Below are 27,636 nucleotides of genomic sequence, written 5' to 3'. Positions count from 1 at the left end.
AAATATTTGTCTTTCTCTAACTTATGTTGCTTAACATAATACTCTCTAGCTCCACCCATGTTGTTGCAAATGGTAAGATTTCATTCTTTCTTACAGCTGAGTAATATTCTGTTTTATATATATATATATATATATATAAAACAGAATATTACCTCTTCTTTATCTATTCATCTGTTGATAGGCACTTGGGCTGTTTCTATAATTTGGCTATTTTAGACAATGCTCCTGTAAACATTTTTAGTGCATGTATCCATTTGAATTAGTATTTCTGTTAGTGTTCCACCACTTTAAAGGTGGAGAATTTACATCAGTTATTTGGAATTCTTCTGCAGAGGAAACTTGTTTATTCTTCTCTCTGTATTTACTTAATTATGAATTATGTCAATATGGCCTTATGGCGACTTGTTTAATACTCTGGTTTGTAATTCTATATTCCTTTATTTTGTTGTTAAATTACTCCAACTTTGGCTATTGAGGGATCCTTCATTTCCTTTTATTTATTACAGAATGGTATTAGAAACTAGGACCTGGGTGCCAGTGTGCTCGTTGCAACTGGGTTGTTGCATTTATGCCTTCTCAGCTGACAAATCAAGGAATACATGCATGTATACTAATCCATGTATATGCATGTATCTACAAATATTTATGTCTGTACTATATTAGGTAAATATGGGTCCTGACTCATGTCTCCAACTCTAACTTATCACCATGAGACAATTCTAATCTTCTCTCTTGCTTTTCTATATTCTCCCTCTCCAACAGTAAGAAACCTGGCTCACTTACCATTTACTTAATAGTTCCATTTCTGCATATATATATATATATATATATATATATATATAGTATTTTCAGAATTGTTAATCTGTACTCCTGTGAGAAAAAATTGATCAACTAGAGTACAGTGCTTATGTGCAGCTTCCTTTTTATGTAGTGTTAAAGGCTCTTCTTACTTACACGGTCAGCACTTTTCCCTCCACTCCCTTCAGTGAAGTTGTTTCATACATTTGTAATACTTAGATTGCTCTGTCACATTCTGCATTCTATCCTAGGACTTCTCTGAACTCCTAAGTGGTTTTTAAAACAAATCCGCATAAATTAAAATTCTCTTTTTGCTGTAAACCTCTTTGCATTTTGACAAATACATAGTTTCATGTATCCACCCTTATGGTATCACATAAAATAGTTACACTACTCAAAAAGTTCCCCATGCTTCACTTGTTCAATCCTTCCCTTAAACCTTTGATTTTTTTTTTTTTTTTTTGCCATCCCTATAGTTTGCCTTTTTTGAAGGCCATATAACTGGAATTATACAATATATAGCCTGGTTTCTTTCATTTAACAATATACACTTAATAGTCACCCATGTCTTTTCATGGCTTGATATTCATTCTTTTCATTGCTGATAGGATCCCATTGTGTGGATATACCACAGTTTGTTTATTCATTCATCCCTCAAAGGACATCTTGGTTGCTTCCATTTTTGGCAGTTGCATAATGCTGCTATAACATTTCAAATCAGTTGGGGAAATACCTAGGAGTGCAATTGCTGGGTTGTATGATAGACTATTTTTAATTTTGCAAGAAATTTCCAAATGTCTTCCAAAATAGCTGTACCAATTTACATTCATATCAGCAGTGAATAAGAGTCCCTGTTGCTCTGAATCCTCACCAGCAGTTAGTACTTTTGGGTTTTTGTCCAGTTTTTTTTTTTTTTTGTAACTATTCTAATAGTTATGTGGTGGTATCTCATTTTTTAACTTGTATTTCCCTAATGAAAGATACTGTTGAGCATTTTTTATTGAGATACAAGTGACATATGATATTATATTTGGTTTAGATGTACAATTTAATGATTTGATATTTATATATATTGCAAAATGATTACTATAATAACTCTAGTTAACTTCTATTACCACATGTACAATTTTTTCTTTCTGTGGTGAGAACTTTGCAGATTAATTCTCTTAGCAACTTTCAAATATATAACACAGAATTGTTCTCTGTAGTCACCAGTGGTCAAGGGTACAAACTTCCAGTTATAAGATATATAAGTTGAGCACCTTTTCATTTGCTTAGTTGCCACCTGTATATATCTTTGGAGAAGTGTCTGTTTAGATAGTTTGCCCAGTTTGTTCATTGAGAGGTTTTATTTCCTTATTGTTGAGTTTTAGGGTTTTTGGATTTTTTGTTTGGTTTTTGAATTGGTTTTTATTTCCATTCTCTTATGTGTTTATCAAAAAGCAGGATTTTTTAGCTTTAATAAGATCCAACTTTGTTTCTTTCATGATTATGTTTTTGGTAATATATCTGAAATCTCATCACCAACTGAAGCTCAAATATTCTCCTATGTTTCCTTTTATAGGTATTATAATTTTGTACAAAATTTCTATGTTTCTATGATCCATTTTGAATCAATTTTGGGTAAGGTGTAAGGTCTATGACGAGGTATGTTTTTTGCTTATTAATATCCAATTACTTCAGCACCATTTGTTGAAAAATTACCTTTCCCCTTTGAATTGCCTTGCACCTTTGCCAAAAATCAGTTGACTCTATAGGTGTGCATCTCTTTTGGGCTCTCTGTTATTCCATCATGCTCCATCTATGGACGTATTCTTTCACTGATACCATGCTGCCTTGATTTCTGTAGCTTTGCAGTATGTCACAAAATTGGGTAGTGTGAGGTTTGCAAACCTTGTTCTTCTTTTTAATACTGTATTCTAGGTCTTTTGCCTTTCCACAAAAAATTTAGTATAAGATTGTCCATATCTATCAAATAATGTGCCAGTAATTTTGGGGGGATTCCATTAATTCTAAAGATTAAGTTGGGAAGAGTTGACATTTTAGTTATACTGTATTTTCAAATCACATATAAAGCAGCTCTTGATTTATTTAGATCTTCATTTTCTTCCCTCAGTGTTTTGTGGTTTCTGCATGCAGATATTATTCATATTTTAATAGATTTAAATATAAGTGTTTCATTTTTGGTGCTATTGTAAACGTACTGCTTATTTAATTTTAACTTCCAGTTGTTCATTTATGGTATATCATAAGGTATATAGATAAGAAATTGCCTCACTCATTAGTTAGAGGGATTATTGTGCACATTTGTTGGTGTCCCTACATAGACCATCATTTCATATGCAATTAAAAACAGTCTTCTTTGTTCCTTTTCAATATGCATACCTTTTTTTTTTTTTAATTTTCTTCCCTTACTGCATTAAGTAGGGCTTCTAGTGTGAGGCTGAATAGAAGTGGTTTTAAATGACATCTTTGTCTTTTTCCAACTCAGGGAAAAAGCATCTAGTCTTTTACCATTAAATAGTTTTAGACTGTTAGAAAATAAGCCTCTTTTAAGCCTGTTTCAAAAAGGTATTATGTTGATATTTTTAACTTTTATTAAGTTACAGAAATTCCTCTCTATTCTGTTTGCGAAAGTTTTTATCATGAATCAGCAGTAGATATTTTCAAATGCTTTTTCCTGCATCAGTGGATATGATCATAAGATTTTTCTCCAGTCTTTTGATTAGACAGACTACAGTGATTGAGTTTTGAAAGTTAGACAGTCTTGCTCATGTTTAATAAGTCCCATTTGGTCATGGTGTATAATTTTTTTATATTACTGAATTCAATTTGCTAACATTTGGTTGAAAATTTTTATTTACATTTTCATGTAAATTTACATTTACATGTTCATGAGATATATCAGTCTGTAGTTTTTCTATCATATAATGTCTTTATCTGTTTTTTGTAATAACTGGCCTCTTAGAATAAATTAAGAAGTCTTCCTTCTGCTTCTTTTCCTTTTTCTGAAGGGATTGTGGAAAATTAGTATTATTTCTTCCTTAAATGCTTGATAAAATTCACCAGTATAACAAATTGGCCCTGGTATTTTCCTTTTGAAGGTTAATTATTGATTAAATTTTAGAATTATGTTTAGGGCTATTAAAGTTATCTCTCCTTGAGTGAGTTTTCTTAGTTTGTATTTTTCAAGGAACTTATTCATTTCATTTCAGATTTGTAGACATAGAATTGCTTATAGTATTTCTTTATTATCACCTTAATAACCATGACATCAATAATAATAACCACTCTTTCATTTCTAATATTGATAATTTGGGTCTTCTCTCTTTCTTTCTTCATTAGAGTTTACTAATTTTATTGATTTTTTTCAAGGAATCAGCTTTTGGTTTCATCGATTTTCTCTATTTTTTTATTGTCAAATTTATTTCTGCTCTAATTTTTAATATTTATTTTCTTCCATTTGCTTTAGGCTTAAATGATTATTCTTTCTTTACTTTCCTAAGGTGGAAGCTTATGTTATTGAATTTAGATCTTTCTTCTTTTGGGATGTAAGTCAGTAATGCTATAAATTTCCCTCTAAACACTGTACTCACTGCATTTTAAAGGTCTTATTTTCTACTTTAGTTAATTCAAAATATTCTATTTTTGATTTTTCTTGGGGCTTCATTTTGAAATGTTGATTATTATTTTATTTAAGGGCCCAACATATGGTCTACCTTTATGAAGGTCCATGTGAATTTGAGAAGAATGTGTATTCTGTGTTGTTTGCTGGAATATTTTATAAATGTCAATTAGATAAGGTTGGTTGACAGTGTTGTTTAGGACATCTAAATTTGTATTGATTTTCTGCCTTTTGATCTATCAGCTAACAATGGAGGGTTGTGGAAATCTCCAAACATAACAGTGGATTTGTTTATTTCTCCTTTTACTTCTGTCAGTTTGCTTCATTTATGCTGAAGATCTTTTGTTTGGTGCACATGTTATCTCTTCTTGGAAGACTGACTCCTTTACCATTATCTAATGTTCTTTATTCCTGATGATCACCCTTGTTCTGAAGTCTGTGTTGCCTAAAGTTAACATAGCTACTTTCATTTTCTGTTGATTAGTGACAGCATGATGTACCTTTCTCCTTTCCTTTTCTTTAAACCTATCTGTACCTTTTTTTTTGAGCTCTTATTTGTTTTGATATATATATATATATATATATATATATATATATATATATATCATGGGTATTTGAAAAGAATGTGTATTGTTTTTTTGGATGGAGTGTTCTATAAATGTTGATTGATGATATTGTTGAGTTTCTCTAATCTTGCTGATTTCTGTCTAGATGTGTTATCAATTATTGAGGAAGGGGTGCTGAAGACTCCAGTTGTAAATAGGGATTTTTCTATTTCCCCTTTTAGTTCTATCAGTTTTTACTTCACATATTTTGTAGCTCTATTGTTTGTTGCATACACATTTAAGATTGCTATATTTTCTTGGTGAACTGATGCTCTTGTCATTATGTGAACATCCTTTCTGTCTCTGATAATTTTCTTTACTCAGATCAGAAAAGAACTTTTCAAATAATCTATTTGATATTAATTTGATATCATTTGATAAAATTATATTTGATATTCGATATTAATACATGCACTTCCAGTTTCTTCTGATTGGTATATATAATTCTTAAAGATAGCATAAATTTATTTCTTGTTTTTTATTCACTCTGACAGTGTCCCTTTTAGTTGACATATTTAGATCATCTACTCACTGCATTTATTCCTTTTTTTTGTTTCTATTTTCTGCCTTTTCTAGCTTTATTTTACTTGAACTCTGTTTATCTTCTCAGTGTATCAATTATACTTTTAAAAATAAAACTAGTGATTTCTGTAGTGTTTGCGATATAAATTGTTAACTAATCTGGGCCTACTTTCAAATAACTATACGTCTTGTGTAGACCAGTCCCAATTTGCTCTTCTCATTCCTTTAGATGCTTTTTTTTTATAGATGCTTTGTTAATCTTTTGATTTATATATGTTCCAATCACCAAATACATTGTTTTGTTTTGTATTTAAAAGATTTTATTTATTTATTCATGAGAGACACAGAGAGAGACTGAGAGAGGCAGAGAGAGGCAGAGACACAGGCAGAGGGAGAAGCAGGCCCCACGTAGGGAGCCCGATGTGGGACTTGATCCCGGGTCTCCAGGATCAGGCCCCAGGTGAAGGCAGCGCTAAACCGCTGAGCCACCCAGGCTGCCCAATATATTGTTAATATTCTTATTTAAGAAAGTAGTTATCTTTTAGATCAATTAAAAATAACACTTCATATTACTTTCATTTGTTTCTTCTTCAAAGTTCTTTCTTCCTTTGTGCAAATTCGGTGTCTGTCCCATATAATATTTCTGTTGCCTGAACAACTCCTTTAACATTTCTTACCTGAGCTGAGATCAAGATTCAGATGCTAAACTGACTAAGCCACCAGGTGCTCTAGAATTAGTCTGTTTTTGATCAGTTCTCTCAATTTTTGTTTGAGAAACTTTATATCTTCTGCACTTTTGAAGACAACTTTGCTGGATATAGAGTTCTAGATTAGTGGTGTTTTTCTCCTAACATTTTAACTATTTCACTCCACTTTCTTCTTGCTTACATGGTTTCTGATGAGAAGACCACTGTAATTATTATTGTTTATCTATAGGTGGATTTCATTTTTAAAATTTGCCTGCAGTTACTTTCAAGATTTTGTCCTTGTCTGGTTCTGAACTTTAAATATATGTATAAATGTGATCCATAAAGAAAAAAAGTAAATTGGATTTTATAAAAATTAAAAACTTTTGCCTTGTTAAAGACACTACTGACAGAATGACAAGACAGGCTACAAACTGGAAGAAAGTATAGTTGATTCTCATTATTTACAGTAGTTTGTCCATAAAATACAGTAGTTTGCTCTATAAAATAATATTTTATAATTAGAATAATCACTTCTTATTAATTCAGAATTAATGAATACTGGGTATGCCTGGGCTGCCTTCCGCTCAGGGTATGATCCTGGGGTCCTGGGATTGAGTCCCGCATCGGGCTCCTTGCATGGAGCCTGCTTCTCCCTCTGCCTATGTATCTGCCTCTTCTCTCTGTGTCTCTCATGAATAAATAAATAAAATCTTTTAAAAAAAAGAATTGATGAAAACTGAACCATCATCCCTGAAGGGAATACAGGGTTAGTTTGCTATGAGTCTCTGGTCACAATATTTTCATTGACTAATTAATATATATCCTTATTTTATGTATGTTTCTGTTTAAAGACACCTTATTTAAAATATAGTACTGATTCATTAACATTGGACTCATGGCCAATAGCACCATAATTCATTCTAGAATGAACTTTATCTAACAATCATATTTTCTCCATAACAATTTTCCTATACTAAGGAACATTAGATAGCATTTCAGCACAATTTTTGGGACCTATTCTAAACAGTGAAATTACCAAAAAACAGGCAAAAATGTTAAAATGTGGCACTAAATAGACAAAGAAGAAGATATTTTTACAGTATGATAGCTGATATAAGAAGGTAGAGTGTTGCCTTGTTTGATTCAGCTGGGAAAATGCATGTCAGGAAATTCAAAATTTTCACTATTCTGCATAGCTGTGAATGACCACAGCAAGATGGCATGTATTGATTTGGGAGTTACAAATAAATTTTAGCAGTAGTCAAATGTGCAGGTACAGAATCTGCAAATAATGAGGACCAGTTGTATTTTCAAATCATATAACTGGCAAAGGACTTCTATCCTAAATGTATAAGGAACTCTCAAACTCAATAGCAAAAAATTAAAAATCAATCTTATCTCAGAAAAAGGGGATGATAAACCATACACTTCATGTCTACTGCAGCTTCATCAGTGCACTGGGTTAGACATCTGGTCTGACTAAGGACACTGTGTTATCAGTGAGAATTTCTCAAGGAACAACAGAAGAAGAACTCCCTGCAGTTCTGTTCAGGTCTAGACCTGAACAAAGAGATAGAAAACATGGAAAAAGAACCATTGGAGATGAAGAACTCAGTAATAGAAGTTAAAAATACTAGAGTGAATAAATAGTAGACTATAGGAAGCAGAAGAATGAATCAGAGACCTGGAGAACAGTAATGGAAAGCAATCAACCTGAACAGAAGAAAGAAAAAAGAAAAAAATATGAATAGATTAAGGGAACTCAGTGCCACCATCAAATGTAGTAACACTCACATTATAGGGATCTCAGAAGGCAAAAAGAGAGAAAAAGAAGCAGAAAATTTATCTGAAAAAGAATAATAGTTGAAAATTTCCTGAATCTAGGGTAAGAAACAGACATCCAGATCCAGGAGGCACAGGATTCACCCAACAAAATCAACCCAAGGAGGCCCATAGAAGTTCCCATACTAATTAAAATGGCAAAAAGTAGTGATAAAGAGATAATTTTAAAAGAAGCAAGAGACAAGAAGACAGTTTTATATACAAGGGAAACCCCATAAAGGTATCAGTGGGTCTTTCATCAGAAACTGCAGGCCAGAGAGGAATGGTTAATATAATAAAAGTGTTGAAAGAAAAAAAAAAAAAACCTGTAACCAAGAATACTCTATCCAGCAAGACTGTCATTCAGAATAGAAGTATAGATAAAGAGTTTCTCAGACATACAAAAGTTAAAGGAATTCATTACCAGTAAACATCCTTATAAGGGAGGTTAAAGGGGATTCTGTAGGTATAAAGGAAAGACTATGGCTGGAGTAAGAAAAATAAGAAGTAAAAATCAGTATATCTATAAAAATCAGTCAAGGTAGTCACAAAATAAAATAATGTGAATTATGACACCATATACCTAAAATATGGGGGAGAGGAGAAAAAATTCAGTGCTCCTAGAATAGGTTCAAACTTAAGTAACCATTAACTTAATGTAGACTATTATATGCATAGGATGTATGAACCTAATAGTAACTGCATATCAAAAGCCACTCATAGATACACAAAAAATAAAGAGAAAAGAATCCTAGTATATCACTAAAGAAAACGAGCAACCTTGAGAAAAGAGAGCAGGAGAAGAAAAGAACAGAAACATATATAAAACCCATAAAACAAGAAAATAATGGCAATAAGGTCATTCATATCAATAAGTACTTTTAATGAGAATAGATGAAACACTCTAATCAAAAGATACAGGGTGATGGACTGTTTAAAAAAACAAGACCCATCTGTATGTTGCCTACATGACATCATTTGAGACCTAAAGACACAAGTAGACTAAAAGTTAAAGGGATAGAAAAACAGTTATTATGCAAATACAAGTGAAAAGAAAGCCTGGGAGTGGTGGTGCCTGGGTGGCTCAGTCAGTTGAGCTTTCAACTCCTGGTTTCAGCTCAGGTCATGTTCTCAGGGTTATGGCATTGAGTCCCAGATTGGGTTCCATGCTCGGTGTGAAGTCTGCTTGGGATTCTCTCTCCTCCTCCCCCCATCCCCTCAGCTCCTACCCCTGCTCTCATTTTTCTCTCTCTCTCTTTCAAAATAAATAAATAAATAAATAAATAAATAAATAAATAAATAAATAAATAAAATCTTAAAAAAAAAGAATGCCTGGGTAGCACTATTTATATAGGACAGCACTATTTATATAGGACAACCAAATTTATTATTTATTTATTTATTTATTTATTTAGACAACCAAATTTTAAAACAAAAACCATAACAAGAGACAAAGAATCCAATAAGAAGACCTAATAACTCTAAGTGTTTATGCACCCAACATGGGAACACTCGAATACATAAAGTAGCTAATAACAAACATAAGGGAAATAATTGATAGTAATACAATAACAGTGGAGGACTTTAACTCATCATTCACATCCAATTAGAAAATCAAAAGGGAGTGACTTTACATGACAATTGGACCAGATGGATCTAATAGACACAGTCAAAACATTTCATACTTAAACAGCAAAATGCACATTCTTCTCAAGTCTACATGGAACATTCTCTAGAATAGATCACATGTTAGGTCACAAAAAAATTCTTAACAAATTCAAAAAGATTGAAATCATACCACACATCTTTTCCATACATTACACTATGAATTAGCAATCTACCACAAGAAAAAATCTGGGAAGAATACAAATACATGGAAGTTAAATAATATTCTACTAAACAATGACTGGGTGAACCAAGACATCAAATATGAAATTTAAAAATATAAATAAAGAGGAAAGACACAAATGAAAATGAAAACACAATGATCCAAAATCTTTGGGTGCAGAAAAAGCAGTTCTAAGAGGGAAGTTTATAGCAATACAGGCCTACCTGAAAAAGCATGAAAAATCTCAAATAACAAATCTCAACCTATCCTTATACCTAGAGGAGTTCCAAAAAGAATAGACAAAAGCAAAACCTTTAGCAGGAAAAGAAATATATTAGGGAGAAATAAATGAAAAAAGAAACTAAGAAAACCAAAACATAACAATGAATCCAAGAGTTGTTTCTTTGAAAAGATCAACAAAATTGATAAACCTTTAGCCAGACTCAGACTCATCAAAAAAAAAAAAAAAAAAAAATAAAAGGAGAGGACTGAAGTACACAAAATCAGAAGTGAAAGACAAAAACAAAATTAATATCACAGAAATACAAAGGATTATGAGAGAATATTATGAAAATTTATATGCAAAGAAATTGAACAACCTAGAAGAAATGGATAGATTCCTTTTTTTTTTTAGATTCCTAGAAACATATAACCTCCCAAAACTGAATCTGGAAGAAATAGAAAGTTTGAACAGACTGATTACCAGCAATGAAATTGAATAACAATTTAAAAATTCCCAATAAATTCCCAATAAACAAAAGTCCAGGATCAGATGACTTTGCAAGTGAGTTATGCCACAGATTTAAAGAAGAGTTAACACCTATTCTTCGCAAATTATTCCTAAAAATCGAAGAGGAAAGATAGCTTCCAAATTCATTCTGTGAGGCCAGTATTCATCTGATATAAAACTGGATAAAGGGACTACAAAAAAAGAGAGAACTGCAGTTCATTATCTCTGATCTATTTAAACGTAAAAATTCTCAACAATATATTAGCAAACTGAATTAAATAATATATTAAAATATTATTCACCATGATCAAGTAAGATTTATTTCTGGGATGGAAGGGTGGTTCAATATCTGCACATCAATCAATGTGATACATCACATCAATAAGAAAAGGGATAAAAACCACACGATCATTTCAGTATATGCAAAAAAGCAAAGGACAAAGAAAAATTAGACCACTTTCTTACACCATACACAAAAGTAAACTCAAAATGGATTAAAAGTTAAATGTGAGACTTGAAATATATATCTATAATATCTGAGAAGACAACACAATCAGTAATTTCTCTGACATCAGCAATAGCAATATCTTTCTAGGTATGTCTCCTGAGGCCAGGGAAACAAAAACAAAAATAAACTCCTGGGAGTACATCAAAAGTAACAGCTTGTGCATAGCAAAAAGAAACAACCAACAAAACTAAAAGACAACTGGGATGCCTGGGTGGCTCAGCGGTTGAGCATCTGCCTTCAGCTCAGGGTGTGATCTCGGAATTCAGGATCAAGTCCCACATCGGACTCCTTGCAGAGAGCCTGCTTCTCCCTCTCCCTGTGGCTCTGCCTCTCTATGTCTCTCATGAATAAATACATAAAATATTTTTAAAAACCTAAAAGACAACTTACTGAATGGGTGATATGTGTAAATGTAAATCCAGTGAGGGGTTAATATCCAAAATATAGAAAGAACTTACACAAGTCAATGCCAAAAAATCCAATCAAAAGTAGGCAGAAGACATGAACAGACATTTCTCCAAAGTAGGTATATATGGCCAACAGACACAAGAAAAGCTCAGTATCACTCATCATCAGAGAAATGCAAATAAAAACCACAATGAGATATAATTTCACACCTGTCAGGATGGCTGAAATAAAAACGTGTTGGCAAGTGTTGGCAAGGATGTGTAAAAAAAAGGGAACTCTTTCACTGTTAGTGGGAATGCAAAGTGATGTAGACACTGTGGAAAACAGTATGGAGGTTCCTCAAAAAATCAAGAATTGATTAAATTGATTAATTGATCCTATTAATTAAATTGATTAATTGTTCCTATAATTCCACTCCTGGATATTTACCCAAAGAATAAGAAACAGCAATTTGAAAAGATATATGCACTCCTATGTTTATTGCAGCATTATTTACAATAGTCAAATTATGGAAGCAGCCCAAGTGTCCATTGATAGACTAATCGATAAATCAATGGTACATACACACACACAGATTATATATATATAATAATATATAATATAATATAATATATATATATATATATATATATATATATATATACTTACTCAGCCATTAAAAAGAATGAAATCTTGTCATTTGAACAACACTGGTGGGAGCAGAGGGTATAATGCTAAGTGAAATAAGTCACTCAGAAAGCACAATACCATATTATTTCACTCATATGGGGAATTTAAGAAATCAAAGAAATAAACAAAGAAAAAAAGAGAGAAATGAAAAAACAGATTTTAAATCTAGAGAACAAATTGGTGGTTACCAGAAGGGAGGTAGGAGAGGATGGGTGAAATAAGTAAAGGGACTGAGAGTACACTTATGATGAGAACTGAGTAATGCATAAAATTGTTGAACCACTGCATAGTACACCTGAAACATAACACTAACATAACACTGTATATTAATTGTAGTGGAATTTAAAAATTAAAACAAACTTTTATGTTAAAAACTAGTACATGAATATTCATAGCAACTCTACCATAATCACCAGGAACTGAAAATAGTTCAACTGTACCTCAGTGGTAAGTGAATCAAACCAACTGCAGTCTGGCTCTACAGCTGTGTATTATTCATCCATAAAAAGGAAAGAATAATTAGTACATGCAACAATACAGATAAATGTCAAAGGCAGTGTGTTGAGTAAAAGAGGGCAGTATCAAACAGTTACACATTGTATGATTTTATTTATATGACATTTTGGAAAAAGTGAAACTATAGAGCTAAGGACAGGTCAGTGGTTGCCAGACTAAGCCATGGAGAGACAGTTTGACTACAAACAGGAAGAAATGTTTTGGGGAGTTATGGAGCTGTTCTGTGTTTGTATTGTAGAGTTAATTACATAAATCTCTATATGCATTAAAACTCAAAATTGTGTATAATAGAAGTCAATTTCAAAGTATTTAACTAAAAATATTAGTGTCATAAAAATTCTATGGTTGGAAACATTAGAATTCAATATAGCCTCTTTATAAGTTGTATTCTCTTGCTCCTTTTGCATTCACTATTTTATATAAGAAATAAAGAAAATACACAGTATTTTAACACATCCAAATTCTCTCTAAGTTATAGAATAAATATGTATATTAAATATATAAATATACCAAAATTTTCAGTTTCTTCTTATTTGTGTGACTCTTTTCTCCACCATGTGTGCTCAAAGATATGTTGTTAAGTCTACTGCCTAATGTTATAGATTTGAGCTCTGAAATCACTTATTTTTTTAAAGATTTTATATTCATGAGAGACACACACACACACACACACACACACACAGACAGAGACAGGTAGAGGGAGAGGCAGGCTCCATGCAGGGAGCCTGACATGGGACTCCATCCTGGGACTCCAGGATCATGCCCTGGGCTGAAGACAGGTGCTAAACCACTGAGCCACCCAGGGATCCCCTAAAATCACTTCTTAAATAGTGCAATTGAGTTGTACATTTACCCAGATTTTGGAGACTATTCACTTTTGAGCTAAAAAATATCAGGTTTTCAAAATAATTCAATCAATATTTCTTTCCTTATGTTTAATTTGAACTCTTACAAAATGACATTTACATTTTCTTTCCATATGATTTTTTTTAAAAGATTTTATTTATTTATCCATGAGAGACACAGAGAGATGCAGAGAGAGAGGCAGAGACACTAGCATAGAGAGAACAGTCTCCATGCAGGGAGCCCGATGTGGGACTCAATCCCAGGACCCCGGGGTCATGCCCTGAGCCGAAGGCAGACGCTCAACCGCTGAGCCACCCAGGCGTCCCCCATATGAATTTTAAGGGTTGATTTTTATGCTAAGTGGCTGTGGGTATGGATAGTTTTCCTAATAAAATAAAATGTCATTCCTACTACATTTGATATAAATGAATTTTTTAAGGTTTTATTTATTCATGAGAGAGAGAGAGAGAGAGAGAGAGAGAGAGAGAGAGAAAGAGAGAGAGAGAGAGAGAGAGAGAGAGAGAGAGAGAGAGAGAGAGAGAAAGGCAGAGACACAGGCAGAGAAGTAAGTTCCCCACAAGGAAGCCCGATGAGGGACTCGATCCTGTATTATGGGATCACTCCCTGAGCGGAAAGCAGATGCTCAACCACTGAGCCACTCAGGCTTCCCGATATAAATGAACTGTTAGGGATCCCTGGGTGGCGCAGCGGTTTGGCGCCTGCCTTTGGCCCAGGGCGATCCTTCAGACCCGGATCGAATCCCATGTCGGGCTCCCGTTGCATGGAGCCTGCTTCTCCCTCTGGCTCTCTCTCTCTCCATCTCTCTCTCTGTGTGTGTGTGACTGTCATAAATCAATTAAAAAAAGTAAATTAACTGTTAATTGAAAGAGGACTTAAGATACCAGTTCTTTGAGTGAAAACTAAGAAGGCCCCAAGATTGCTGATTGTAGTCTCTTGATTTCTAAGAAGAGTCTTCCTGCCTGGAAAGCTGCTTTAAAGCAGCGATGGCAAATAAATTTGGATGTTGTTTTTTTGTTTTGTTTTTTTTAAACCCTTCAGAATATCTTCAAAGTACATTTCTTTCAGTTTGCCACATATAACCACTTTGGGGAAATCAAGGAATCATGATGCTTTTCTGAAAGGAGAGAGATACCCTACATTCCATATCACATTTAGGATTATCAATGTCTTTGACAATTTTGATAAATATATTGTTAGCCTATTCCCTAAGTAAAGTTATGTCTTCACACTTGAGCTTTTCTTCTTGAGTGCTTTCAAGATATTCCACTTGGATTAGCTGAGCAATTGTCAGCTCAAACTGTAGTTAAATATTTTTAGCCCATGAATAACACCTATTGGACTTCCTCAATTTGTTCACCTTGGTTTCATCATGATACTTAAAACTCGCATTTTTTTTTAGAAAAGACGTATTTATGTATTTTAGAGAGAGAGAGTGGAGGGGAGGAGCAGAGGGAGAGAGAATCTTAAGCAGACACTATGCTGAGCATGAAGCCTGACTTGGGAGTCAATCTCATGATCCTGCGGCAAGAACCTGAGCCAAAACTAAGAGTGGACACTTAACTGACACTACCCAGGTGCCCTAGAACTTCCGTTTTAATAAAAGGCTAGTTTATTCTGACCTATGGTGACACTTTGTCTTCTAACTATTGTATTGTGAGCAGTATGTTATTGGATATTTATTTTATATAAACTTCATACTATTTCTCATGATTTGTAAAAAAAAAAAGGGGGGGGGGCAAAGGGGGATTCGGACATAATTTGTGAGATTTGCCTTGTTTTATAAACCAACCACTTTGCCCTGACCAAGCAAACAGAAAAACTATTCAAGGCTGGTAGGGGCTTGAACCTTGTCAGAATTAGGTCCAAATTTTGGGCAGATTACTTAACTGAGAACCTGTTTATTCACCTCTTAAGTGAGGACAATAAGATTTATCTTTAGGAATGCTATGGGTTTAGAGATAGTAAAAGAAAAGAACTTGGTCCATTGGCTGGCTCATAATTAATAGTGACTATTTGAAACATCAATTACTTTGCACACAGAGAATTTCTTCCTTAAAAAGCAAAAACAGAAAAATTTGCCATGTTGGAAAAAATGCACCCTTAAAAATCTCAATACTTTTATTCAAATACTTCTATTATTAAAATTCAAAATGATTAAGATCAGGTTTTAAGTTAATAACCATATTAACTATAGGGATTTCACGATAACATTTGACTTTTTTTTAAACACTGGGTTTCTTTTTACCATAAACAATGCTCCCATAAATATGCTTTTCCTTATGGTGTAACTATAATTTATAAAATCATTTATATTATAAATTTATAATATACATACATACATTAATTTTAGTTTTTAACTTTGGCTTTTCTAAGATTCTAAAAAGTCTCTGTCCTATCATTAGAGAAAACTAACCCAGCACTTCTATTTTAAATTTCAAATGTATTTTTATCAATGTATGCATATTAAAATAAGTCAATAATAAAGTGTCTTATTCTTTTCAAAAGTCTGTTTTCTCCAAATTAAATGGAAATTTCGATTTTTGTGTGGTTATTATTTGAGAAATCACTGTTAATAAGCCTAAAAATCTTCTAGCATTTTCTCAAGCAGCAAAAGTCAATTTTAAGATACGGTCTACTTCTGAGTCCTTGCATTTGTAATTATTTGTTGTTGAAAAATTTCTATGCATTTTTCATACTCTACCACAGGGTGGAGTATTGCTTTAAATATGGAATCTCTTTACACCATGCATTTCTAACTACATTTATCTTATTACACAGATAAATAGTGAAGTAGGGCTTTAGTGAATGCTGAAATTTTGGGTACTAAAATTTTGAACACTATAGGAATCATTTGAATTTCTACTCAGGTATAATTAAGAACAATCCTTTTTTAATTCCTAACTTTTTAATTTGCTTCCCAGCAGATATATGGTTCTTTCTTTTTTTAAGATTTTGTTTATTTATTCATGAGAGACAGAGAGTGAGAGAGAGAGGCAGAGACATAGGCAGAGAGAAGTAGGCTCCATGTAGGGAGCTCAATGTGGGACTCGACCCGGGACTCCAGGATCACGCCCCGGGCCAAAGGCAGATGCTCAACCACTGAGCCACCCAGGTGTCCCAAGAACAAATATTAAACAAATATTTCATTCAATGGCCCCCAAAGGAAGAAAGCAAAGCAATCTATTCAATTCCTGTGGAGATTTTATGACATAATATCTTGAAATGGTATTTAATTTTCATCCAATTGTGTATGTTTTTTCTTCAAAAGCAGAAATCATGGAATAGTCTACTATTTTGATTATTTATTTGCATTTTGTATACATGTATTAATTTTTAAATTTCATTTTATTTTATGTATATGCATATTAATTGTGATAATGTACAGTTTGTATTGAAACATATTTATTGACTTATATTCCATTTTCTGGAAATATGGTTGTGCTACTAAATTAATTCAGAACTATCATGCAAAAGACTTGACTTACTAAAACAAAGTCTATTTATTGACATTAAATAATTCCTAGATAGGATACATTAGTCTCCTCTTAATTACTCAATGCTCTTTTAACTCAGAACAAGCACAAATGGAAGCTAAGGCTACTTGGGCCTTATAGATTTTTATGGATTTGGCAGTCATGAAATTACATATCCATGACATCTCCCTGCCAAAGCCTCTTGTTTATTTCTCAGTAGATTAATGACAGGGCAGCCCCGGTGGCTCAGTGGTTTGGCGCCATCGTCAGCCCAGGATATGATCCTGGAGACCCAGGATCGAGTCCCACGTTGGGCTCCCTGCATGGAGCCTGCTTCTTCCTCTGCCTGTGTCTCTGCCTCTCTCTCTCTGTCTTTCATGAATAAATAAATAAAAATCTTAAAAAAAATGGGTTAATGACAGGAGGTATGATTGGGAAGCACACAGATCAAAAGACAATTATGCATAAAAGTAAAGAAAGCATGTTTAAGTAGTATCCAGTAGTTCACATCTCAGACTTCTAGAAGACCACTGAAGTGCTGCTGTTGACTTACACCAAAATGCTTCAGAATCCCCATCCAGATTTATCTCTTCAAAATATTTCAACTTCTGAGCACTGGATAAAGCAAAAAAAAAAAAAAAAAAAAAAAAAAAAAGGAAAAAGATTCTTTCTTGTAGCCCTCATGTCATCCTCAGTATGTATACAGAGCCAAGATTAAGAAAGTAATGGATGACAAATTCAAATTTGGAAAGAGAAAGATGACATTTACAGTGGTTATTTCTGAACTGAAGAGTTTAGGTTTTCTTTTTATAATTGTTGAGTGGTAACAGACCAAACATTTATGTTTAGCCTAACAACTTATTTTTTTTTATTGAGGTGTGATTCATATAACATTTTAAAACCCACAATTCAATGTCATTTAGTGCATTCAGAATGTTGCACAACTACCATCTTTCCCAGTTTCAAAGCTTCTGTCACCTCATAACACCCTGTACCCATTAGGTAGCCCTCCCCATTCTCTGCTCCTTCTGTCCCTGGACAATCACTAATGTGTTTTCTGGCTCCATGGATTTGCCTATTATGGATATTTCATATCAAAGGCATCATAGAATATGTGCTCTTTTGTGTCTGGTTTCTTTGACTTAGCATAATGTTTTCAAGGCTCATGCACATGGTGGCATGTATCAGAGTATCCTTCTTTTTATGGCTGAATAATATTCCATTGCATGTATATACCATATTTTATTTATTCATCCATTGGGCACTTATTTTCACCTTTTGGCTACTGTGAAAACTTCTGCAGTGAACACTGCCATATGAGAATTTATCTGAGTTCCTGTTTTCAATTCTTTTGGGTATATATCTAGAAGTGGAATTGCTGAGTCATGCAGTAATGCTAGGTTTAGCTTCTTGAGGAATTGCCAAACTGTTCTATGCAGCAGATGCATCATTTTACATTTCCACCAGCAACGTATAGGGGTTCCAATCTCTTCACATCCTTGTCAATACTTGTTATCTTCCTTCTTAAAAAAAACTATAGCCATCTTAGTAGTTGTGAAGTGGTATTTCATTGTGGCTGTGATTTGCAGTTACCTAATAAATATGATGTGACATATTTTTCATGTGTTATTGGCAATTTGTATATCTTCCTTGGGGAAATGTCTATTCAGGTCCTTTGTTCATTTACCAGACTTTGTGTTGGAGAGGTTTAAGGGTTCTTTATATATTCCAGATATTAAACCCTTATGAGATATATGATTTGCAAATATTTTCTGCCATTCTGTGGGTTTCCTTTCACTTTCCTGATAATATCATTCAATGGAGAAATGTTTTTTAATGTTTATGAAGTCCAATTTGCCTATTTTTTTCCTTTTGTTGCTTGTGCTTTTGGTGTCAAATCTGAAAATCCTATTGTCAATCATGAGGTCAAGAATTACCTTTATGCTTTTTGTTCTAATAGTTTTATAGTTTCAGCTCTTACATTTAGGTTGTTGATCCATTTCGAGTTATTTTTTACATATGAAGTGAGGTAGGAATCCAAATTAATTCTTTTGTAAATGGCTACTCAGTTGTCTCAGCATATTATGTTATGTATGTTTAAGAACTACTCTTTCCCCATTGAAATGTCTTGGCACCCTTGTCAAAAACCAATAGTCCATAGATGTTTGGGTTTATTTCTGGGCTCTCAGTTCTATTCCATTTGTCTAAATTTATATCTTTATGGAAATACCACACTGTTTTGAATACTCTAACTTTGTAATAAGGTTTGAAATCAGGATATGTGAATCAGAACATGTTTTTCTCTTTCAATGGTTTTTCAAAGGGGCCTCTTAAAATTTCATGTGAATTTTTGGATCAGGTTTTCCATTTCTGTAAAAAAGCAAATGGAATTTTGATAGGAATTGCATTGAATTTTTAGATTACTTTGGGGAGTATGCCATCTCAAAAATATTAAGTCTTCCACAATTCTGGACACAATATTTTTCATTTATTTAGGTCTTTAAAACTTTTTTTCAGCAGTGTTTTAGTTTTCAGTATGCAAGTCTTTCAACTTCTTGGTTAAATTTATTCCTAGGTATTTTATTCTTTTGGATGCTATTGTATGGAATTATTTTCTTTATTTCATTTCAGGTTGTTTATTGCTGACTTAAGGAATGCAACTGCTTTTTGCATGTTGATTCTGTAACCTGTAATTTTGCTGATTTTGTCTATTAGATCTAGAATGGTTTTTGGTGTTTTGTTTTGTTTTGTTTTTGATTCTTTAGGATTTTCTATATATTGAATCTTGTCATCTGCAAATATGGTTTTATTTTTTCCTTTCAATTTGAATACTTTCTATTTCTTTTTTCTTGCCTAAGTGCTCTTGCTAGGACTTCCAATACAAAGTTCAATAGCATTGGTGAAAGCAGGCATCCTTGCCTTATTCCTGATCTTAGGGGGAAAGCTTTCATTCATTCATCACTGAGTATAATATTAGCTGTGGGGTTGTGTGTGTGTGTGTGTGAATGCCATTTATTATGTTGAAGAATTTTCTTTCTATTCCTAGTTTGCTGTTTTTATTATGAATAGTTGTTGGATTTTGTTAACACATTTTATTTGTTTATTGAGATGATCATTTTTTTTTTGTTCTTTTGTTTTATTACTGTGGTGTATTTCATTGATTGACTTTTCTTGTGTTGAACCACTGTTGCGTTCCTGGGATGAATCCCAGCTGACCATTGTGTATAAACATTTTAATATGCTGTTGGATATGGTTTGCTAGTATTTTGTTGAGGACTTTCACATTTATTTTAATAAGGGATATTGATATTGATTTGTAGTGTCTTTGTCCAGATTTGGTATCAGGATAGTGTTAGCCTCTTAAGACATGTTAGGAAGTGTCCCTTCATCTTTTATTTTTTTTGGAAGAATTTGATTAGAATTGGTATTAACTTTTCTCCAAATGTTTGACAGAATTTATCTACAGAAATGACTTCCTGATTCAGTTTTGGTAATATATATATATTATACTTATTTTCTATGTCTTATATCTCTTTCTCCTCACATCCTCCAATACTGCCTTCTTTGTGTTTGATAGATTTTTTTCCTAATAAACCATTGGACTCCCATATATATATATACACACACACACACACACACATATATAATTAGGTTTCCTGAGATATAATTTATATACAATAAAATTCACCCTTTTTGGCATACAATTCTGAGTTTTGCCAAATGTATACAGTAGTATTAACTACCACCACAATCAAGATATAAAACAGTTCACTCCCTACCAAATATTCACTTGTGCCCTTTGTAGTAAACTCTCTCCACATGCCAGTCCTTCACAACTACTGATCTATTCTCTGTCTTTATAGATTGTCTTTAGAAAATCATACAGCATGTAGACTTTTTTGTGGTAAGACTACTTAACATAAAATATGCCCCGGCAAATGTTTAAGTATATAATACAGTATCATTAACTACAGACAATATGTGGTACAGTAGATCTCTTGGACTTATTCATCTTGTATAACTTTTTGTACACTGACTAATATCTCTGTTTCCCCCTCTCCACAGATCCTAGAATCCATTATTCTACTCTGTGTCTATGAGTCTATTTTAGATTCCTTATACAAGTTGTATTATTTATCCTTTGGTCTCTGGCTTATTTCCCTTAGCATAGCATCTTCCAAGTTCATCCATGTTGTCACAAATGGCAGAATTTCCTTGTTTTTAAAGCCTGAATAAGGGACGTCTGGGTGGCTCAGCGGTTTAGCACCGCCTTCTGCCTAGGGTGTGATCCTGGCGATCTGGAATCGAGTCCCACATCGGGCTCCCTGCATGGAGCCTGCTTCTCCCTCTGCCTGTGTGTCTGCCTCTCTCTCTCTCTCTCTCTCTCTGTCTCTCATGAATAAATAAAATCTTTAAAAAAATCTTTAAAAAAATAAAATCTGAAACATATTCTATTGTAAGCATATACCACATTTTCTTTTATTTATTTTTATTTTAATTTTTAATTTCCTGTACATTTTCCTTATGCATTCTTCCATTGATGGACATTTAGGTTGTTTCCATATCTTGGCTATTGTGAATAATGCTGCAATGAACATGGGAATACAGATATATCTTCAAGATCCTAACTTCATTTCTTTTGAATATATACCCACTAGTGAGATTGCTGACACGGAGATATGGTAGTTCTGTTTTATTTTTTATTTTATTTTTTTAATAATAAATTTATTTTTTATTGGTGTTCAATTTGCCAACTTACAGAATAACACCCAGTGCTCATGCCGTCAAGTGCCCCTCTCAGTGCCTGTCACCCATTCACCCCCACCCCCCGCCCTCCTCCCCTTCCACCACCCCTAGTTCGTTTCCCAGAGTTAGGAGTCTTCATGTTCTGTTTCCCTTTCTGATATTTCCCACACACTTCTTCATCAAGATAAGAAGCTTTTGCACAGCAAAGGATACAGCCAACAAAACTCAAAGACAACCTACAGAATGGGAGAAGATAGTTGCAAATGACGTATCAGATAAAGGGCTAGTTTCCAAGATCTATAAAGAACTTATCAAACTCAACAGCAAAGAAACAAACAATCCAATCATGAAATGGGCAAAAGACATGAACAGAAATCTCACAGAGGAAGACATAGACATGGCCAACATGCACATGAGAAAATGCTCCGCATCACTTGCCATCAGGGAAATACAAATCAAAACCGCAATGAGATACCACCTCACACCAGTGAGAATGGGGAAAATTAACAAGACAGGAAACAACAAATGTTGGAGAGGATGTGGCAAAAGGGGAACCCTCTTGCACTGTTAGTGGGAATGTGAACTGGTGCAGCCACTCTGGAAAACTGTGTGGAGGTTCCTCAAAGAGTGAAAAATAGATCTGCCCTACGACCCAGCAATTGCGCTGTTGGGGATTTATCCCAAAGATACAGATGCAATGAAACGCCACCCCGATGTTTCTAGCAGCAATGTCCACAATAGCCAAACTGTGGAAGGAGCCTCGGTGTCCATCGAAAGATGAATGGATAAAGAAGATGTGGTTTATGTATACAGTGGAATATTACTCAGCCATTAGGAATGACGAATACCCACCATTTGCTTCAACGTGGATGGAACTGGAGGGTATTATGCTGAGTGAAGTAAGTCAATCGGAGAAGGACAAACAGTGTATGTTCTCATTCATTTGGGGAATATAAATAATAGTGAAAGGTAGTTCTATTTTAAATTCCTTGAGGAACCAGGTAATAGCCATCCTGGCAGATGTGAGGTAATATTTCATCATAGTTTTAATTTGCATTTCCATAATGATTAATGATGCTAAGCACCTTTTCGTATATGTATTGACCACCTGTATGCCTTCTTTGGAAAAATGTATGTAAAGGTTTTTCTCCTATTTTTAAATTGGGTTATTTGTGTTTTGCTTTTTTTCCCCTTGTTATTGAGTTGTATGAGTTCCTTGAATATTTTGGATATTAACCTTTTATCAGACATATGGTTTAAAATTATTTTATCCCATTTCATAGGTTGCCTTTTCATTTTGCTGATGATTTCCTTTGCTATAGACAGCTTTTTAGTTTGTTGTTGTTCTATTTGTCTATTCTTGATTTTGTTTCTTATGCTTTTAGTATCACATCCAATAAATTATTGCAAAGACCAATGTAAAAATTCAACATCCTTTCATAATTAAAAACACTTAATAAATTGGGTAAGAGAAAACATGCCTTAACATTAATTAAGCACATATATGACAAACCCACAGCTACAATCATACTCAATGATTAAATGCTGAAAGGTTTTTCTCTAACATCAGGAACAAGACAAGGGTGCCTACTCTCATTACTTTTATTCAAGATAGCCCTGGAAGTTCTGCTAGAGTAGTTGGAAAAAAAAACCTATTTATCTATCATCTATCTATCTATCTATCTATCTATCATCTATCTATTTTTTTAATTTTTATTTATTTTATGATAGTCACACAGAGAGAGAGAAAGAGGCAGAGACATAGGCAGAGGGAGAAGCAGGCTCCATGCACCGGGAGCCCGACGTGGGATTCGATCCGGGGTCTCCAGAATCGCGCCCTGGGCCAAAGGCAGGCGCCAAACCGCTGCGCCACCCAGGGATCCCTATCATCTATCTATTTATGAAAGGAAGAAAAGTCATGCAATCAGAAAGGAAGATGTAAAATTATCTCTGTTTGCAGATGACATGATATCGTATAAGCAAAATCCTAATGACTTCTGTCACAACATGCTAGCAGTAATAAACAAATTTATTTATATTATAGGACACAAAGTGAATTTACAAAATTTAATTGCATTTCTATATTCTGCCAATTAACTATCTGAAAAGGAAATTAAGAAAACAATTTCATTTATAATAGCACCAAAAAAAAAAAACATAAAATACTTAGGAATAAATTGAACCAACAGGCAAAAGAGCAGTACACCAAAATTGTAAGACACTGATGAAAGAGTGTTAAGAAGGGATCCCTGGGTGGTGCAGCGGTTTGGCGCCCACCTTTGGCCTAGGGCGCGATCCTGGAGACCCAGGATCGAATCCCACGTCGGGCTCCCGGTGCATGGAGCCTGCTTCTCCCTCTGCCTGTGTCTCTGCCTCTCTCTCTCTCTCATTCTGTGGGACTATCATAAAAAAAAAAAATAAAAAAAAAGAAAGAGTGTTAAGAAGACAACATTAAATGCAGATGAGTCTTTGAAAGGTCATAGCAGTTACTCTATGTTCAGCTCAAAGATTGTTTTCTGTTCATGCCAATCATTACATCCTGTGTTCACTGATATGTACTTCGGTGTAAGTAAGCTTCAATTACTATTAAAAACGGTAATGAATTTCTGGAGTGAATTTCAATTTGTAAATCAAACATCTTGTCTTCTCACCTAATAAATACATTAAGGTACTGATTTTCATCTTATACTTCCAATCTCCCTTCCTTTGAAAACTATAACAAGGACCCAATATTTGATAGTTTCATTGATTTTCTTCTGAACAGTTTCCATTAAATTTACCTATAAAAAGTGGTAGGATTTATGTCAATGTTCCAACTGCAGGTGGCACTGACTGACTTAATTTGTCAGCTCTGCTCTTAGTTATTCTTTCTTAACCTGGAAGTGAACAGAATACTACACATCATGAATCATGTTGAAGGAAAAGCCTGAAGAATGGTTCCTTTGAGGGAGTAGTTTCATGTGGGAAACCATTTTCTCTTTTTATCTATTGTGCTCCTAGGAGCCCAGCCAGGACCGCATCTGTTTAGTTTATCTGAAATATCTTGGTGTCTAGCATGGTGACGTGAGCATGTAGACATTTGATAAATGCTATATCATTATAGTAGTGGCTCTCATTATTAGAATGACTATGAAACCCATTCAAAAATGATTCGATGCTATGATGTCATGGTAAGAAATATTTTGTCTCCAGATTTCTTTTAATAGAAGCCTTGAATAAACTACATTTGTTTAAATATTCAGGGAATCATAGGAGGGAATCAAAGAGGCTACCTAGTCCGTATACCTTATTTTAAACAGAAGAATTTGAAGACCAGGAAGGTTTGACTTGTCCAATATAAAGAGTGCATTTGGCTCCAGATCTAGGAGAAAAAAAAATAGGTCTTCTGATCCTAAGCACAATGATATTTCTACTCTACTAAAAGAAGTTGCTTTTATTATAAAATAGTAATTTATTGCTCTTAGTAAAAATTCTTTTAGAATTATGTTTTAGAACTCACAACAGAATACAAATAATACTGAAAATTATTTAAGTATATTCCTTCCCAACTTGAAGATTTTGATAGAGTGGGTGGGCCTATCCTATTTTATCAGGCATTTATTGAGTAGTAATAAAATACAGAGCTAAGAGAATATACCTTAATTAAGTCTAGTTGTGTATCCAATTTCAACCGCATCTTACAAAGGAAACTGACAGATTTAAGCAAAGAGAACGTCAGGGTGTTTGTTAATATTGGCTTTCTAGAATTAAAAAAAAAATTAAAGATTTACCTCCTTGGTGAGATGACTAGTGTTGAAAGCAAAATTCCTTTATAAAAGTGACCGAGGTATCAATTTCTGTTGGAGCTCAGGGAAAAGACTGAGGACTTCATAATACACAATATTGTATATATTCTGACATTAATGATTTTCATTGGCTAAGGCCAATTGATGTTGTATAAGAGGAAAAGCCTATACATTCCAAAGTAGGCTTGATGCAAAATGCAGCTACCACAACAAACCTCAAAAGACGTTTGTTCATTTGGTTAATTTTGTGGCCAAATGTTTTATTTCATAATTCTGGAAGTCAACCAACTCCCTGTTCCCTCACTACATTTCAGCGCTGAATAAATACAGTGCTGGACTTGGCCCACTGAAAACGACCTGCTATCACTCATGCAGGCAAAGCCACAGATTCTGAATTGATTTGGTCCTCCTTCTGGATTGTGGTAGGGAAAATAAACGCACACAGTGACTTATGTCTGTTTCTTCAGGTGACTTTCACCTTGGCTGACTGATTTGTGCTGGGGGGACCACAGAGAGACCTTCCTCTGCTTCCCAGCAACCAAAGGTCAAGATAGTTTCATGCTTCTCTCTCTCATTTCCCTTCCTTCTGGGATTGATCCTGTTCTTTCAGGCCTTATATTATTGTCACAGCTCCTTTATCTTTTAACTTTTTTTTAAAAAAAGTTAAACTTTTAAAACTTTTAACTTTTAAAACTTTTTAAAATTTTTTCACTTTGTGATTAATTGCGTGTTTCTTTTAAGCATAATATAAATCTATTTATGATTTTACAAAAGAAGAATTCTTATGAAGAGTCTTTTCCTTGCCTCTGGCCCAGCCAAGCTGAGCCATTTGCTTTTCTCCAGAGGGGTGAGGCACCTTTATCTCTTTTTGCTTTTGTGTATGCTGCTTTGTTAGCCTAAGATGTCCATTCTTTCCTTCTGTGCCTGGCTGACTTCTATGCCCTGTAAGACTCAGCTTTATCATTACCGCAAAACAAAAAGAAACAAAAAAACCCCAAAACTTTTCTTGTTCCATCCACTTGGTCTTGATTAAATGCTTCTGATTATATTTCCTACATTATATCCTGGCTCATCATTCTACTCCTCACACTATATTGTTAGTGCCATTTTGTTTCCTGCATGCACCCGATCACCACCTCATAAGCCAACTTAGAGCAATTACTGGCTTCCTTTTTTTTTTTCTTCTGTTTGTGCCTAGCATAGGACCTGACAGACAGTAGGTACAAAACCCATGATGGTTGAATAAATGGATAGGCATTTGGAAGAAGAATCAGCTCGTGGGACTGCTAATTTCAAACATACATTTTATAGAAAATAGTTATATAGATGGAAGAAAATTAGATTTAGAATCAGAGGACTTGGGGATCCCTGGGTGGCACAGCAGTTTGGCGCCTGCCTTTGGCCCAGGGCGCGATCCTGGAGACCCGGGATCGAATCCCACATCGGGCTCCCGGTGCATGGAGCCTGCTTCTCCCTCTGCCTGTCTCTCTGCCTCTCTCTCTCTGTGTGTGTGTGTGACTATCATAAATAATAATAATAAAAACAAAGTAGAATCAGAGGACTTGAGGTATGACCTAGACAAGAATCTCAGCTAATCCTCATTTCAATTTGCTCCTTTGTAAAATAAAACTGCACTAACTGATCTCTCATGAGAAAAACAATTCTAAGAGACATTACTTTTTTTTTGTCACAGTGTACAATGTTCATAGCACTTTAAAAAATAATTCAGAGCTGGGTTGACCACAAAATTCAAATAAATAAATGTTTTAACCTTAACAAAAAGTTATTCAGCACAGACCGCAAGTTCATATGCCAATACGTATAGGAAAAGGAAGTACCATCTCAGGATGGTTGTAGGAGGAGTGCTTATAGGAAAGGAATTTTACAAACTAAGGAATGAGTACCAGTGAAGAATAACATAATTTTAACACTGAATCTGTCCTAGAGTCACCTCTATCTTTTGATTTAGAATAAATTCAGTTGATGTTTGATGAGGTTTAGACAAATCAAAGAATATACAGAATCCTGCCTGGAATGGATGATTCT

This window comes from Nyctereutes procyonoides, unplaced genomic scaffold, assembly GCF_905146905.1.
Source record: "Nyctereutes procyonoides isolate TBG_1078 unplaced genomic scaffold, NYPRO_anot_genome, whole genome shotgun sequence".
In the NCBI taxonomy this organism is placed as follows: Eukaryota; Metazoa; Chordata; class Mammalia; order Carnivora; family Canidae; genus Nyctereutes; species Nyctereutes procyonoides.
This window is presented reverse-complemented; position numbering follows the sequence as displayed.